The 11,036-nt window shown below is 41.1% G+C and overlaps 1 protein-coding gene across 1 annotated transcript in view; it reads left to right on the top strand.

Moving 5' to 3' along the window:
* Nucleotides 1–7,738: 7,738 nt before the first annotated feature.
* USPL1 (ubiquitin specific peptidase like 1) overlaps nt 7,739–11,036 on the top strand; it is a 30,689-nt gene continuing 27,391 nt past the window's right edge. Inside the window, exons 1-2 of the mRNA XM_028136292.2 lie at nt 7,739–7,849; nt 10,565–10,692. The gene's annotated coding sequence lies outside the window, so the exon portion shown is untranslated. The remainder of the gene's footprint in view (nt 7,850–10,564; nt 10,693–11,036) is intronic.

Raw genomic sequence — 11,036 nt, 5'->3', positions numbered from 1 at the left:
TATTTGTTGGGGGTAACAAAATTGGAAAGTGGCATAACTGATTAATAAGTGACCAAGATGAAATCAGGTCTGTGAATATAAAACTTCTTCTTTTCTTTTTTTAATAAGAGGGGAAGGAGAAGGTTTATATTGCTTAGGAAAATACACAAGGTAGAAAAAAAAAGTAAACTTAAAGAAGAAACCAAATTGGACCATCCAAAAAATAGTGTACATTTTAACCTGTGACACAGCCTGAGAACCAATCGTTAAAAACCACCAATCGCTTAAAAATCACTTTTTAAAAAGTTTTTTAATAAAGCATTCAACAGTTTGATTAGTTTACTAATTGAAATTAGCAATCCATTAGAATCCTATTATTAGATTAAGCCGATGACTTAACAACTAGTTGGAAAACACCAACCTAGTCAAAACAGTCAAGTTGGTTTTATGGTTAGTCTCAATTTTAGAAGTGTAATGTTTAAGGCCAGAGTAATTTTATAATTGAAAATTTTAAAGATCGCTTTATTTTTTTTAAATGCTAGGTGTTTTTTTTCTTTATTAAGGTATTACATGTGTCCTTATCTCCCCATTGTCCCCCTCCCACCCACCCCCACTCATTGCCCTCACCCCCCTGTTGTCTGTGTCCATTGGTTATGCTTATATGCATGCATACAAGTCCTTTGGTTGATACCACCTCCTTACCCCCACCCTCCCCTACCTTCCCTCTGAGGTTTGACAGTCTGATCAATGTTTCTCTGTCTCTGGATCTGTTTTTGTTCATCAGTTTATGTTGTTCATTATATTCCACAAATGAGATCATGTGGTATTTATCTTTCACTGACTGGCTTTTTTCACTTAGCATAATGCTCTCCAGTTCCATCCATGCTGTTGTAAATGTAAGAATTCCTTCTTTTTTACCACAGCATAGTATTCCATTGTGTAGATGTACCAGTTTTTAATCCACTCATCTGCTGATGGGCACTTAGGCTGTTTCCAAATCTTAGCTACGGTAAATTGTGTTGATATGAACATAAGGGTGCATATATCCTTTCTGATGGGTGTTTCTAGTTTCTTGGGATATATTCCTAGAAGTGGGATCACTGGGTCAAATGGGAGTTCCATTTTTAGTGTTTTGAGGAAACTCCATACTGTTCTCCACAGTGGCTGAACCAGTCTGCATTCCCACCAGCAGTGCACGAGGGTTCCTTTGTCTCCGCATCCTTGCCAGCACTTTTCATTTGTTGATTTGTTGATGATAGCCATTCTGACAGGTGTGAGATGGTACCACATTGTCATTTTGTTTTGCATCTCTCAGATGATTAGTGACTTTGGACAGGTTTTTATATGTCTTTTGGCCTTCCTTATGTCCTCTTTCGAAAAAGTATCTATTTAGGTCCCTTGCCCATTTTTGAATTGGGTTATTTATCTTCCTTTTGTTAAGTTGTATGAGTTCCCTGTAAATGTTGGAGATTAAACCCTTATAGGTGATGAAGATCGATTTATGACAATGCTTTGTAAGATTTCTTTGTGGTCAATATTACTATTTTAAGGACTTTTTTTTTTTAAGGGAAGCTAAACATTTATCGTATTTTCCAGCGTATAAGATGACAGGGCATATAAGACGACCCCCAACTTTTCCAGTTAAAATATAGAGTTTGGGATATACCCACCCTATAAGATGACACCTGGCGTATAAGACGACCCCCGACTTTTGAGATTTTCCTGGGTTAAAAAGTCATCTTATATGCCGGAAAATACGGTATTCCTTTCTATTCTGCATATAGAGACTTCAGTTCTATTTTTCTATCTTCAAGACCAAAGTCAAAATTCAACTCCATGAGGGCCCTCCTGTAATTAAAATTAATCATCATTTCTTCATTACTGCTACAGAACATTGCTTCTCTATATAGCATTTATTTCATTTTGCTTTATGAAAGCTATTTGTTTCAATGTTTCTACTTCTTTTTAGGGATAATCATTATGCATTATTCACTTTTGCATTTACCTCGCATTTAGCACACTGCCTTGGCACATTCATGAATAAGTTAGTATTTTTCTCAATAAGATGAGCATATAAGTTACATACACATCTTCCACCAAACTAACCCTGAAGTGACAAGTTTAAGTACATGGGGTAATATATTGTTAAAAATCTTTCATTTTAAAAGTTTGGTGAGCCACCTAAATTGGGGATTGGGAACCACAAATACGTACTATGTACTAAATGCATATGTAATGGTGAACAACACAGATGTAGTCTTTGCACTCAAGAATAAAGCAAGTGGTAATAAGGAATTGGAGTGGGAGTGGAGGGCAGAGGGTTGCTCATGTAGACTGGACAGATTGACAAGTCAGCAGAGTTAAGGACTCAAAAGTGTGTTGGGAGCTTTAGGTTCTTTAATGCCAGTTTCAAGGGAATAGTTACTCCAGCATAGTCTCTAATCTATCACCACTTGTCCTTTTCTGACGGTTTAGATTTTCTTGGCTAAATCAAGCGATGGCACGAACTCTGCAATGTAAGACTATCCATTCCCAAATAATTCTAATTTCCTTCCAGTCCTGATGACTGATAAACTCATTTGGGAGTGACAGCTATGTCCTGATTAGGAGTGTTTCTCCATTTCAGCTTTAATTTCTTTGATTTGGAGACCTCCTGATGGCTAATCAACATGTTGTGTAAACACTTCAGTGATTACTTACAGAATGTTACTTTGTCATCAGAAGAACTGCTTGCTTCTGAACTCCAGGTTGCTCTAAAGCAGGAGTGGGGAATGCCCGACCCGTGGGCCTTATTTGGTCTGGCCCTGTCAAGGCAGTAACAGGCTAATTTTTAAGTTGATAATTTTGTATGACCCATGAATGACGTTATAAATATCCAAATGGCCATTGGCAGAAAAAAGTTCCCCACCCTGCTCTAGAGCCTAGGCAAAGTAAATGTGTCTATAACCACTGGGCATTCTCAGATCTACTGCTAGAGCCACATGTTAAATTATGAGAGCATGTGATATACTGGAAAAAGTCCCGAATTAGAAATTAGATGTAGGTTCTAGTCTCAGGTCTGCCACTTTGTCATGCAAATCTGGGTAAATTGTTTACTTCTTTTAGGCTAAGTTTTCTTATTGGTAAACGGGGGATATATAGAAATTACATCTTACACTAATTCAACTACAGGATATGTGCTTGGCAAAAAATCTAAAAGAAAAATATCAATTTAATGAGCATATGCCATGAAGTGAGCATGAGCTGGCAAGCACAAACCTGTTGTTACATCAATCAGTCTCAGTTCTTACATGCCCCTCAATGAAAGTCTTGCTGTGTGTGCTACATGATTTGAGTGTTTAAATATTAATATATTTACTTGCTTCATTTAAGGCTCAAATGAAGAGACAGCCATTCAGGTGACATGATTTATTTCATGTTTACTTTAGAAACTAGTAGGGTGCTGACTCCACTATACCACTCTATTATACTAGCCTAGGGAACATGTAAGTCAAAGTTGATGGAATCCTAGAAACACACCGTTGAGAGCCTGATTTATCAACCTGTTTGTTATTGGTTACTAAATAACATTTTATCAATTATGTCACTACCCCAACTGAGCTATGCCACAAATATATACACATATGTGGAAAATGATGGATATACAGTTACTCATTGCACAAAACTTTTAATAAAAGAGCAGAAAAAAATTAAATGTCTAAAAGAAGAGGACTGATGAAATGAAACATGTACAATGAAATATTTTGCAGCCATAAAAAGAAATGAAGAACCATCTTATATAATGACAGAACAACTTCTAAAATCAGTGAAAAATTAAATTATGTACAGTATGTACCATTTATGTAAAAAAGGAAGAAAAATAAAAAATAAATAGTATTTATTCCCTTGTATATACATAAATTTTTGATGGGAAAACTATAAAACCAATTGTTGGCATTAGGTGTTCATTAGGCAAGGAACTGGATAGTTGAGGAACCAGAGTGGAAGAAAGACTTTTAACTGCATATCCTTTTTACTTTTTGAATTTTGAACATGTGAATGTATTACCTAATCCAAAAGGAAACACAAAATTTAGATCAGCAAGAAAGTACTTTGAGATGAAATAGGATCATGTTCTTAATGGGAAACGTTTATGAAAAGTAGATATAGCCCAGCTGGCATGGCTCAGTGGTTGAGTGTCAACCTATGAACCAGGAGGTCAGAGTTCAACTCCCGGTCAGGGCACAAGCCCAGGTTGCCGTCTTGATCCCCAGTGGGGGGGTGTGCAGGAGGCAGCCAATCAGTGATTCTCTCTCATCACTGATGTTTCTATCTCTCCCTCCCTCCATCTTCCTTTCTGAAATCAATACAAATATATATATGAGTTTAAAGGTATAGTTTAAAGGTAAATAAATGCCTGCAGGTAGAATGTTTGGACTATCAGGGACCTTCCTTAAGAGACCCATCTATCCCAAACTTCTCATAGATCTATAAACTAAAGCCTTGAAAATTAAGTGATTTGTGTAAGGTCACATAGCAGAAGAGTTAGGAATAAAAATCAGATATTCCAATATCTAATCTAGGACACTTCTTCTCATTTCATGTGGGCAAAACAGAGCCAGGTAAGTTTAGGCTAAAAAGTAGGTTGTCGTATTCTATCTAAATTTTAGAGTTTAAAGTACAAGATAATCTTAAACCCTTGCACTACCAATTTCTTGTGCAGTTTCTACATGGCTACACTAATAAGCTGTGCATAGCTCTATCAGTGAACATATTACAGTATGATAAGTGTATTTTCTCTTTAAAAAATATTTTTTATTGATTTCAGAGAGGAAGGGAGAGCGAGAGGGAGATAAAACATCAATGATGAGAGAGAATCATTATCGGCTACCTCCTGAGAGCCCTCCACTAGGGATCGAGCCGACAACCTGGGCCTGTGCCCTGACTGGGAATCAAATTGCAATCTCCTGGTTCATAGGTCGACTCTCATCCACTGAGCAACACCAGCCAGGCTAAATGCACTTTTTTCTATCCTTCTAACACAAGTGAATTCACTGAGGTAAAGAACTAAACTGTATTATGCTGTTTTCGTTTTTTAAATACACAAATGCCTAGCATAATTGTATTGCCCAAAACATTAATAGCGGTTTGCATTCCTTAACCAAAGCCTAGCGGATGGATATGTTTTAGAAGTAAATAATTTCTTGGAAGTTTAAAAATGTTACAAGGTACACAAACCATCATGTAACACCTAACAAACCAGTGGCCAAGGGCCACACCCCATAATCAAACATAGTATTTCTTCAAGAAAACCTATGTGATACATGAAGACTATATGTAACTTCTTAGTTTAGGTCATATTTTGCTACCAAATTAAATTTGTCCCCAAGCTTAAAAGGGTTTTGGTTTTTCAAGCCTTCTGATGTTGGAATCAGGTGAGAGATTATAGACTGTACTCACAAAGGTGCTGCTAGAAAATATGGTTAGATGCTTCAACCATCATTTTTTTATGAGACTAGAACAAGCAGGCAGTTTTTACATCCTAGGTTTGGCCAAAGGCTTGTTTGTTATTAAGGAATCCAACCTAGCAGAGGGGGCAAAAGCTGATATCATGAGAAGAGAAAAATGAAAAAAGAAAATTCTAATTGTACAACACTGAACTCCTATTGGAGCTGCTCATTGGTCATAAATTTAATAAAAGCTCCCTTTGATTAGATCATGCAAGTTTTTAAATATAAATGAATAAAACTCTGCCCCAAATTGCTGAAAAGAGATAGAGGCAATGCGCTTTAACCCTAAGAAGGTAAATGGACTCTTGTGGGGTCCAGTGTAATACATAGAAAGAGGCATTTGAAACACACTGGCAAGGAACAAGCAGAAATGTATATATATATAGTGTGTGTGTGTGTGTGTGTGTGTGTGTGTGTTTTTCTAACATGATACCATTCCTCTAATATAAATGAATTTGTAGTTGACTTCTCCCGATTGACTGTTCTATATTAGTATCTTTCCTTTTATCTTATGAAGCCTTATGTGACTTTTTCTACCTTTTACAAGGGGGAAAGCTGTGGAACATATACTAAAAATCCCTTTAATTCTTTTCACAATCCAAGCTCCACCTTCATTTTGTTTGTTACAGTTACATATTTTTTCCTGTAAAAAAAAAAAAATCAACTTTACAGAAAACAATGTTTGATATAATTCAGTTTGGGAATGTTGACTTTTCAATCTTACAATTTTAGCTACACTTTAACTGAATCAATTATTTTGTCCAATTTTTGAAGTTACTCAGCAAGTGTTTAATTACAAAAAAAGTGTACTCCATTCCAAAAAAAATGGCAATGGCAATGGTGAATAAGAAAAACCCTGAGTTTCAGCTACTAGTTCAGGAGAAAATACAACATTCTCATATTTTCATAACTCACTAAAAAATTCCTAACTAGCTGAATGTAATAACAAATATACCAACACATTAATAATCTTGTACAACAAAAAGGTAAACAAAAACTAACCAGCCTATATTTCAGTCTGGAAAAAGCAAAACAAACAAACTTCCTGCTGGGTTTCCTGGCCATTTGCAATGAGAAGCACCAGAAACTAAAATGCTTTTACTGAAGAACTTCTGAGTAAACAGGCCTCGTTTCCCCGGCACTACCCTATCAGAGCGATCAGCAGGACTCACAATACTAGTGAGGCCATTCAGTGTGGGACCACCGAGAGGACAGCAGTCCAGGCGGCCAAGGGTTCCTCTGAGAAGAACTGCTCAGGACCTACACACGGTTATCCGGGGACTGGAACCGGCCGAACGGCAGGGCCCCGCTGCCCCAAGGTTCGGGAGGCAGACTAGCCAGGAGCACGCGCGGCCACGGCGGCCCTCACACCACATGACCTTCCCCCGAAAGCAGCCTTCACCCTGCGGAGAACTCCCCCTTTCTCTCCAGTGAAGACAGGACCGGAGACACCAGTCGACGGGCTAGGGACGGGTCCGAGGCTGACTGGCTGGAACCGGCCATGGACAGAGTCCCTGGGCTTTGGCCACTGCCCTTACCGTTAGAAGATCTGGGAGGGAGGAAAGGAGGAGAAACATCCCAGAATCCGGGCAGAAAAGCCCCTGGCCTCGAAGGTGGGGTTTGGGGAGACAGGGAGGGGCGGCTCCGTGTGTGGTGACCTTTATGAACGCGCACTCGAGCAGCTCGCCTCTCACTGAGGCTGTGGGACGGCGGCCCCTGGAGGCGTCGCGCGGCCCACAGTCGCCGAGATGGCGGTGCCGCGTGGACGCCCCCGCCTCGCGCCTCCATTGCACCCTCCGCCGGCCCGGGAGCCGGCCCCTCGCCCGCCCACCAGGTCACTCAAGGGCGCATCGGCTTCCGACTCGGGGTCTCGCGGGCCAGACCGCGGCAAAACACGTGCTTCCCTCTTTCCTCAGCGAAATCCCTCCGCTGCCGGCCGCGAACTAGTTTTAGTCACGCCCCACCCCCCGTGGCGTCACCTCCGCCGCTCGAGCGCTTTCCAGCAGCTTCCAGAGACGTCGCCTCCCCGAACCCAGCCATTCCCAGAGGGCGGGCTCTGCAGCCACCGGCCCCGCCCCGAGTCGTCGTCGCGGCTGACGCGGCGGTAGCGGAGGCCAGGCATTGGTCAGCGCCTCAGCCAGGCCGGGCGGAAGTGCTCCGGCGCTCGCCTTCCGCCACGCTCACGGACCTAATCCTTTCGGGCCCCGCGCGGAATCCGAAGGGGGAACTCTTTGGCGGCGGACGGAAACCGGAAGCTGCTTGCCTAGCGGGGAGGTCGGTGGGGGAGGAGCTGGCTGGGGTTGGTTTTAGGGTAGACGTTGCTCTGCGCCTTGGACCAGGAATTCGGATCCAACCTGAGCGAGAAAGTGTGCCCGCCTCAGGTAGGAAGAAGGAGCAGAGTCCTTCTGTGCCCAAAATGGGGAAAAGGGACCGAACTGGGTTGGTCTGGGGATCTGAGTGCACGCTGGTCTGGGGAGGGAGGGGCTGGGACAAGGTTCAGATGGGAGGGTTTAAATGAAGGTGTAGAGTTAGAGGTCTAGATTCGTTTGGGCTCAGAGAGGTAAATGCTGAAGAGAAACCAGAGTTGTTCTCCCCTTTCCCGTGGAACGTGGAGATGGGGAGGGTGTACGGAACCCCGCGCCTCCTCGCGTTTCCGAGGGTGAGGTTTGAAACTGACCTCTGTGGGTCCTCTCCATCTCCGACTGGTATCGGCTGGGTTTGGTACCCGACCCGGTTGGGCCCGAAAGCCGACCCTGTTCATCGGTTTCAAGTCTGTTGTGGCGTCCCTTTGACAGTTCACGTGCTGAGCCCACTTGGTCTTGGAGGGCAGATAGGTAGAAGGCTCCTCTTGGAACACTTTGTTCCTTGGGTTTTCCCATGTTGCACGTGGGACTGGGAATTAAGCTTAATTGCATCTTTTTCGCTATTCCCAGGGCCAACTTGACACTGTTGCCTGGGTCCATACTGGCTTAGTAATTCACACTCGGGCTTCTGGAGTGTCAGTGGCTCAGAGAAGTAATAAAAAAGGGGGCGTCCAAAGAAAGATGCTGGAGGCGAAGAATAGAGGAGGGTCAAGGCTGGGAGGTCACAATGCAGTGACCTTTATTTTAGTTCATACTTAGGTCACACTGCGCTGTGGACTTGCCTATAATCAGCCTGGTAGTAAGATGATTTTAAGCTGAGCAGGGACAAACTCAGACTTTGGCAGTGATACGGAGTGTAGATGGCCTGGAAAGAGGTGAGGATGTGAGACGCTTCCAAAGAACTGTCTACAGAACGTAGTGATTTATACTGGGTGAAGAGGGAAGTGAAAGAGGAGAGAACCTCTCAAATTTTCTAGTGTATGTGTTTGGAAGGATGGAGGTGCCAAAATATAGATGATATGCAAGAGGGAGGAGCTGTTAGTTTTAAAGGGAGGACAAAAGAAATTGTATTTGAGAAGTAGCCCACTTCTGGTATTTTATTAAGTGAATTTTCTTTTGGAGGTTCTGCATATATAAGATTTCAACCACCAGTCTACCTGCTTTTTTCTTTGAAATGGTGGTGGTGGGATCAGGGGAGCAGAATTGAAGGCTCCTCCTGTTTCACTTTTATAATTGAGAGCCTACAAGAATCAGTGGGGAAAAATGTTCTTGATCCCTCAGGCAAATGGAAATTTTCATTAAAAACAATTTACTCAAGATACAGATTACCAATTTTTCTCTTGAGAATGATACAAGATACGTTGCCTGTTTTCTACAGAATGAAGTGTAAAATTAGCACCAAATATATAGTAGTTAAAATTTGCTGTGTGTCAGATGCAAAGCATTTTACATATATTAATACATTTAATTCTTAGAACCACCAATTTTACAAAGAAATAGCTGAATCCAAATCTTTAGGTGTAAGCCATGCCTTTAGCCAGGCTGAAACCATAGAAGTTTGACTCTTTCCCTATATAGTTCCCTTTTGTAAGCAGATTATAGTAGAACCATCCGAAGATAATAAACTAGTATTGTTTGTGAGCAGCTTAAAAAGAAAACAATTTAGCACCAAACTCGTTATTACCCTTTGTCAATGATTCTGGATAAGGCATTTTTGCCTCTCAAGAGACATTTGGGAATGCCTGGAGACATGTTCGATTGTCACAACTGAGGGTGTGAGTGCCTTTGGCATCTAGTAGGTAGAGGTCATAGATGCTGCGAAACATCATGTACAGCGCACAGGGCAGCCCTCACAACAAAGAATGAGTTGCTCCAAAATGTCTGTAATGCTATAGTGGAGAAATCTAGCCTGTGTATATTTCTTCAGGAATAGGAAATTGTGATTCACCTTTCATTTTTAAAAATTCCTTGGCTTGAAAGTATATACTGCTGGAACAGAATAGCATAACTAGTTTTTCTTTTTCTTTTCTAATGTTTTTATTGATTTTTAGAGAGGAAGGGGGAGAGAAATTAACATCAATCAGTTGCCTCCCACACTCGTCCCAACCTGGGGTTGAACCTACAACCCAGTTATGTGCCCTGATCAGGAATCCAGCTTGCAACCTTTTGGTGCACCATGGGATGACACTCCAACCATCCGAACCACCCAGCTAAGGTGCATGGCTAGTTTTTCAAGTGACCCTGTGAACTGCAATTTTTAAGGAGATTATTGTTATGGAATCATAGATTCTTAGATTTGGTAAAGACTTTTGCTTGAAATCATTTTACAACATCCCTACAAAGTGGTGATTCACTCTGCTTATAAGTTTCCTGTGTCTGGTTTCCCTGTATTTTAAATCCATATCAACTCTACTTTTAATAATCACTTTTCTTAGGCTGAGTTCCAGTCTCGTAATTTTTACTTTCCTAAGTGTGATTCTAGTCATGGGACTAACACTCGGAACAGGCTTGTTATACATGTAATTTGTAATGTAATAGTGTTTATGTGTTCATTTACTTTAATGTGAAATAGTATTTTGTTGGCAACTTTTAAAAAGTGGCATTATTCTCAGGGGGTGAAGTATTCTTGGTGGTTGAAAGTGCTAGGAATGTATGGGGTTCTTTGGTCCCTGTCAAGTAATGGCACAATGGATCTAAGATTTGTTTTTTTTTGTTTGTTTTAATTGATTTTAGAGAGAGGAAGGGAGAGAGAGAGAAAGAGAGAGAAAGACCAATGTGAGAGAGAAAGACCAATGTGAGAGAGAATCGTCGAGGGCTGCCTCTAACAGGCGCCAAACCACGACACGGAACCTGCAATCTAGGTATGTGCCCTGACCAGGAATCAAACCCACAACCTTTTGGCGTACGGGACGGTGCTCCAACCAACTGAGCCACACTAGCCATTACATTTCTTAATGTAATGCTGCCATATTTGTTTCAAATTGTACATAGACTCTAAAAACTTAGGCTTTCAAATTCTGGTCAATAAAAATTGGCTTTAAATAATAGTTACCTCTGTTTCAAGTTTTAATAAAGTTGCTTACAAATGAGTCTATGAAAACCCGTCCTGTTGCCAATCTTTGCCCTCTCCCCACAAACTGTCTAGTTTTATATAGTTAAATATTTTTTTCTTCCAGATTACAATTTTATAATATGTTTATACTAG

The sequence above is a fragment of the Eptesicus fuscus genome, chromosome 7 (assembly GCF_027574615.1).
Source record: "Eptesicus fuscus isolate TK198812 chromosome 7, DD_ASM_mEF_20220401, whole genome shotgun sequence".
Lineage (NCBI taxonomy): Eukaryota > Metazoa > Chordata > Mammalia > Chiroptera > Vespertilionidae > Eptesicus > Eptesicus fuscus.
This window is presented reverse-complemented; position numbering and strand designations above follow the sequence as displayed.